Source organism: Eriocheir sinensis, chromosome 19, assembly GCF_024679095.1.
Source record: "Eriocheir sinensis breed Jianghai 21 chromosome 19, ASM2467909v1, whole genome shotgun sequence".
In the NCBI taxonomy this organism is placed as follows: domain Eukaryota; kingdom Metazoa; phylum Arthropoda; class Malacostraca; order Decapoda; family Varunidae; genus Eriocheir; species Eriocheir sinensis.
In genome coordinates, this window is record NC_066527.1 from 9,758,706 (window position 1) to 9,765,759 (window position 7,054).

The window sequence follows — 7,054 nt, forward strand, 5'->3', positions numbered from 1 at the left end:
CAAAAGCCTCCAATCTAACCTCCAATCCCAACCCTCAACCTCCACCCCAAACCCTAAACATCCACTTCTGATCTTTAACTTCCACCCAAACTTTTACCACCAACCTCCACTTCAACCCTCACCCTCCTCAACCCTCACCCTCCATCCACAATCATCCCCAACCCCCCTCAACCTTCAACCTCCACCCACAACCACCACGAACCCTCCTCAACCCTCACCCTCCACCTACAACCCCCCTCAGCCCTCAACCTCCACCTTCAACCCGGCCCCCGAGCCCTCCTCAACCCTCAACCTCCACCCACAACCCCCCTCAGCCCTCAACCTCCATCTTCAACCCGGCCCCCAACCCTCCTCAACCTTTACTCCCACCCTTCCAACACTCCATCTCCACCCACAATCCCTCAACCACATCCAACTCCAATCCTCCATTACCTGCAAACAACTTTTTTTCCTCGCAGAGTAACATTTTTGAGCGTTCTGAACCAGCGGGTGGGACCAGAGGACAAGTTTTAGTAAAGAATGGGCGTTACGGGAATTAGTCAAAATTACAAATGAGGAAAAGTAACAGTTTGTTTATGAAGCAAGTAAAATCACCCACTTTGGGGTGATTCTTGAAATGAAACTGGGTTGTTGTGAGAAGACAGGTGAATACGGAACAACAGCACGCACCAAACGGTGGAGGATGAGTGGGTGGCACAGGTACACCGACATCCTCCACCCGGCTCCTCGATTACTTTTCCCCTTCTCTGCTGCCTCGACAGTTATCTCGTTCTAGTCACTTTAAACACAACCTCAGCAGCGTCTACCTTCTCGCTATATGTCGTCATTACTTGAATTATCTCCTTTGAACATAACGAAACTGCATTAGTGAACCACGATTAATATACGGGTCTGAGTGCAGTGGATATGTGTTATGCACCTAAAAAGGTGCCCTGCGCATTATCATCCAGATCCAGACCCAGATAAAAAGGCATCGTATTCACAGCAACTCCTCATCCCAGTCTCTCTTTTCGAGGCAGCTAGCGACATCACGTGTACAGTAATCGGCGAAGAGCAAGGGCGGATAAATGAAAGCCGCGATAAAATTTCATTAAAATAAGCTTGGAGGAAGCCTGGCAGCACTTCCAATGTGTAAATGAACAAATAAATGGTAAAAGGTAGTATACCTACATACCTGAAGAAGTCGAAGACGTGCGGGTCCAGCCATACACCCACACACACCTGAGTCCAAGGTGATACTGAAGGTCATACTGAAGGTTCACAGCAAGGGTCCAGAGTCTAAGGATATTCAACTCTGTTGTAAAGGTTTGCTGCCGTACAGCAGCATCCTCTGTTGAGTACCCAAAATATAAACGGGTCCCTAGAAAACGGGTAGCCTACTTGTAGGAGTACATAAGCATTTTCCGTTATGTTCATTCGCTTGAGTGCCAAATTTATATCTCCATGAAAGTGAGGGCAACTACCAACTTAGCAGGCGAACGACCGGGGCACTCCTGCCGCCCGCCCGCATCTTGCCGTTCAAAGCCGTTCAATTACCGAGGCGCAGCGAACCACCTGCTACACTCCCGCTGCTCGTTCGCCTGACGCCGTTCGACGCCTCGGTCGACTGAACCACCGAGGCTTCTCAACCCGCTGTGGGAAGCGACTTGGTGGGCGCTAGGGATGGGCAAGTACCGTTAATTTGAGTACCGGTAGTACCGGTACCCAAAGGAGTTTTTTTTTCTTAATGACTTCTGATGAAATTCCCAAACAAATTTCCTGTAAAGAAAACTCTCTCTTCCTTCAACTTAATATCAACTAGAGTAGAAATGCAACGTTTAGGAGCCTTCTGATTAATGTAAAATCACTTAGGTTTAAGGACAGACCACCTAGTCTGTACCATGGGGTCTGTGGTCTAATTTTCTATGTAAATCTATGTAAATCTCTCTCTCTCTCTCTCTGAATGAAGTGAATATTTATTTTTCGAGAAAAAATAGAATGTATACTTATTATGGATGTACTCGCTCATAGTCTAATAACAATAAAAATATTTATTAGCAACCTAAAAAAGAAAAAGAATCGGACATGAAGAATTATCCAGTAACTCCAATAAATAAATCAAATAATAAAATAATGGAAACGGGAGCTGTGATGGAAACGGAAAGCAGGACAAAATGGTGGGAACTTGGGGAGACGGTCAGCGGGGCAGTGACTCAGCGTCTACACACAGGGCCCATACCGCGTGATACCACATGGAGGCGGGCGGGCGAGCGCCGAGCGTCACTATGATCCAAACGGTACTGGTACTAGCGGCAATGAGCAGTGCCGAGTGATCATTAAGCTTCCCGGAACCCAAGTGATCATGATGCTTCGCGGTACCAGTACCGATACCAGTTATCGATACCAGGTACCGACGAGTGATCATTAAGCTTCCCGGAACCCAAGTGATCATGATGCTTCGCGGTACCAGTACCGATAGCAGTTATCGATACCAGGTACCGGTACCTGGTATCGATAACTGCTATCGGTACTGGTACCGCGAAGCATCATGATCACTTGGGTTCCGGGAAGCTTAATGATCACTCGGTGCTCGCCCGCCTCCATGTGGTATGAGCCCTGTGTGTAGACGCTGAGTCACTGCCCCGCTGACCGTCTCCCCAAGTTCCCACCATTTTGTCCTACTTTCCGTTTCCATCACAGCTCCCGTTTCCATTATTTTATTTATTTATTGGAGTTACTGGATAATTTTTCATGTCCGATTCTTTCTTTTTTAGGTTGCTAATAAATATTGTTATTGTTATTAGACTATGATCGAGTACCCACTACCCATATCACCGAGATATCCACTCACTAAGTGGTGATCTCTCTCTCTCTCTCTCTCTAATAGTTAACGAGTCATACGAATTTAACAGTGGCAAGTAAAAAGAAAACGAAGTCTTGGGTTAAAAGTGAGTCCCACGAGTCTTTAGAAAACCCTAATATATATTGTTATTGTTATTAGACTTTGATCGAGTACCCACTACCCATATCACCGAAATATCCACTTACTAAGTGGTGATCTCTCTCTCTCTCTCTCTCTCTGTCTGAATGAAGTGAATATTTATTTTTTCGATAAAAAAAATAGCATGTATAGTTATTATGGATGTACTCGATCATAGTCTAATAACAATAACAATATTTATTAGCAACCTAAAAAAAAAAAATCGGACAAAATTATCAATAAATCCAATAAATAAATCAGAGCAACTGGTACCGGTACCGAGCAATCTGGTACTGGTACCGTACCGTCTAGCTGGTACCGTTAGTACCGGTACTGGTACCGTTACCTGCCCACCCCTAGTGGGCGCCAGACAGCGGCCGGGCCTCGCTCTGAACACTTGATTCTACTCCGGTTCCAAGCCCTGCTCTCACTCGGGTTAACTCTGTTATCAATAGAGCTAACTGACGACTAGGGGTTAATTTTTGTAGAAAAAATAGCTAACTGACATAACAATTGTAAGGTTAAGTGAAAGCAAATGGTACAATTTCGCTTATTATTTATACTTAGCCTAATAAAACAATTAATTAGAACATATGACAAAATAGGCAATGACAAAAGTAGTTTGGTTCACTGAGGTGATTAGTTATAGTTACAATTATCAATTAGGAACTAAGAATGAGAGTTATTTTTGGAGGAACCAAATAAGAATTACAGTTGTGGAACGAAATATTAGTTCACTGATGTGTTTAGTTTAGAGTTAGAATTATACATAAGGAATACAAATATATATACACGTGAGAATGAGTATGTGGATAGATGTGTGTATGTAAGTGTGGGAGTCAGACCCCTTGGTAAATCCTGGTTAGCTCACAAGTGAAGAGTCCTTGCGTCCTCGGGAAGTGAGCTGCCTTTGGTTGAGACTGCCGGGGTTAGCTTGTGGAGATCTATTTATAACCTCGGCGGGCGAGATGAGTCCGCGAAGTGTGAGGCTTCGTGACATTCAATTGAATGATGGGTGAAGCCTCGGTGTGGAGTCACGAATCCTCGAGTGAATGCGCTGGTGCGGCTGGAGCTTCGAGGATTCGTGCGTGAGTGGGTTATTGGTGCAGTGGTGATGATTGATGGCGCGCTTCGAGACTCGAGTTAGACGAGGGTACCATAACAACTCAGATACCGTGGGCTCGTTCTGGGTGCCTTACCTATCTCTTCTCCACGCCCTGGACTCCCGTTACTGCTGTGAACCTGACACCCCCTCTCCTCCTGCGCCTCCCTCGTCTACCACGTCTACACCACTTCAAGGACGAAGCTGTGCTGCCTCGTCATTGCCACTCAGAGGACGAGACGCCCAGAAGAGGAAGCAGGGTTAAGAGAATTACGGGTTGGCTCGCTTCCCGAGTTCTGCGCACTGACGTGACGTCACTCAGATGCGGGGTGGGTGGTGGCTGGGAGGTTGGTTGGGTACGGGGTACGGGCGGGGAAGGGCGAGCATGTTTACCAGAAAGAAAAAGGGTGGATAGGAAGAGTAACTACGACAGACTCACCTTACTCTCATGTACACACAGACTCTCACTCTCTCTCTCTCTCTCTCTCTCTCTCTCTCTCTCTCTCTCTCTCTCTCTCTCTCATGTAAACACACACACACACACACACACATTGTGTATAGCATGCTCGTATAGTGCTAGTTATAAGCATATTAGGAATTCTCTCTCTCTCTCTCTCTCTCTCTCTCTCTCTCTCTCTCTCTCTCTCTCTCTCTCTCTCTCTCTCATGTAAACACACACACACACACACACACACACACACACACACACACATTGTGTATAGCATGCTCGTATAGTGCTAGTTATAAGCATATTAGGAATCAATCTCTCTCTCTCTCTCGTCTAACCCAACCTTCGGTTGGGTGAAGACGTGTGGCTGTTTGCCCCTTGCAACAGTTCATCGTTGCCGTCATGGAGTACTCTGGCCCCGGCACTGTTGCTGACGTGCAGATGGATCTTGCACTCAGTGAAGACGAGGACGCAAGCGTGAAACACTGGCCACTTCTACCCTCGTCAGTGTCAAGTGATTCTGTTGAAGCTGCTTCCAAACTTGACGGCTCCCGTCGTGCCAACCCGGGCAAGCGGTCTATGGGTGAGACAACAGACAGTGACAGCGAGACACACCTACCCGCTACCAAGACACCAAAACACAGTGAACCCTCCACACCCACCTCTCTGCTGCCGCCGCCTCCTCAACGCACCTCAGCTGCTGCTCCTATCAAACCTCCCCTACCAGCATTTGCTCCCCGTGCTGATTACGTGAAGCTTGCTTTTAGGGAGCGTTTACCAGTGGAGATTAAGCTTCGTTGGCTTGCGGAGGTCAAGAAAACATTCCGGCTTGAGCGGGATATCGCCGAGGTGAAGATGGCATCTGTGACATCACGGTTCGTCTATATTGCAAGGTGCCGCCAGGACATCGTGGAGCGAGTAGCAAAGGGTGAGTTTGTCTCTGTCATTCTTGATGTGCAAGACTCCCCTGAGAGGCCCAGGAAATATCCCAACTATCTGATAACTCGGTACCCTGTCGGTGTTGATCCTCCTCGCCCTGGAACTCCCTGGTGTTCACTCTGCCTGACGTTTTCGTCAAGACGGTTTACCTATCAACCGCATTGTTGTCTCTTGGAGCCTGACTGATCCGCCTCCTCCAGCTTTTCCTTCAGTTTCCTCCCTGCCTCCCGACTGTGACATCCGCAGAATTAGTGACGACCGTCCATTGTGTTTCCGATGTTGGGAATTCGGACACATCTCCCGCTACTGCAGTGCGTCAGAGAAATGTGCATGGTGCGCTAGTGACCACGACTCTCGCACCTGCTCACACCGCGTCGCTCCTCAGCCGCCTCCTGTCTCACCTTCAGCCACCGCAGCCACCGAACAACCCGACCTGCCCGCATCTACGAACATCAACTGGAAGTGTCCTCGGTGTAACAAGCAGGGAGTTAATGTATGGCACGGCTGTATTAAGCGCTCGGCGAGGCAACCAGCAGCCTCGCCTCCTCCTCCTCCTCCTCCGCCAGCCTCGTTGCCTCAAACCTCGCATTATGAAGCTTCTGTCTCCTCGGAGTCAGCACAGATTCGTGAGCTTCGTGAGGCTGTTGCTGCTCTAACGACTCGTTGCAATTCACTCGCGGAGCGGTGTGATGCACTCCAGACTAGCCTTGTTGATCTCGCCGCCAAACAAGTCTCCACAGACACCACACTCACCACACTTGTTGAAGGGCAACAGGCAATGATTGCTACGGTCACCACACTCACCGAGAAGTTTGACGCCATCGTTTCCCACCTAGAGAAGAAGGGTATGGAGTCGTTGACACCTTCCTTCCCCTGGCGGGGCACAGCGTGTTCGTGCGCCCCACCACCTCTTCCACGTCTGGCTTCCGTGTACCGAAGGGTAGAGTTCGCACGTAATATTGAGCTTCATGTCATCTCCTGGAACGCCTGCGGTTTAAGAGATCTGGCAAGACTCTCAGCTTTGAAGGGCTATGTTAACGAGCACTCCCCGACAGTCATATTCATTCAGGAGGCCTTTGTTGGTCCTCTTCTTGGTGACAGACAAGCTCCCTCACTTACTGGCTACGTTTCTTACGTCCACCCAGTTCGAAACGGTCTCGTCACATATGTACACTCCTCAGTACCACACCAGCTGCTTCGTACCTCCGTTGAAGCAGACATGACCTTTCAACTCCTGGAGGTAGCGATGGGACACGGCAAGATTCGTTTATGTAATGTCTATTCTGCCCCGGGAAGAATAAACTTGGCGGCCTTGCCCCTTCCAACACTTGGTGGCATTGTGTACATGGGTGATTTTAATGCCCGCCATCCTGAACTTGGTGACTCTTCTCCAGCTCCGAACCGGAATGGGCCTCGACTCCTTGATTTCGTCAGACGATACCGACTCACACGATGGGATACTGGCGGCGCCACCCACTCCCGTGGAGGTACCCTGGACCACATCTTTACGTCAGGACTGGTAGCTCCACGTGTCAAGTGTTTCTCCATCCCCGTGCTGTTCTCCGACCACGTTGCTCTGGGCCTCCGATACTCCGTACCAGCAACA

At 48.7% G+C, this 7,054-nt stretch overlaps 1 long non-coding RNA gene across 1 annotated transcript; it reads right to left on the bottom strand.

The window, feature by feature from the left end:
- Positions 1-386: 386 nt before the first annotated feature.
- On the bottom strand, positions 387-4,195 carry LOC127001020 (uncharacterized). Its single transcript, XR_007754663.1, has 3 exons — positions 3,805-4,195; positions 1,468-1,656; positions 387-1,330 (listed from the first exon to the last, which is right to left on the bottom strand). It is a non-coding gene; the product is annotated as an uncharacterized LOC127001020 (long non-coding RNA).
- Positions 4,196-7,054: the final 2,859 nt, after the last annotated feature.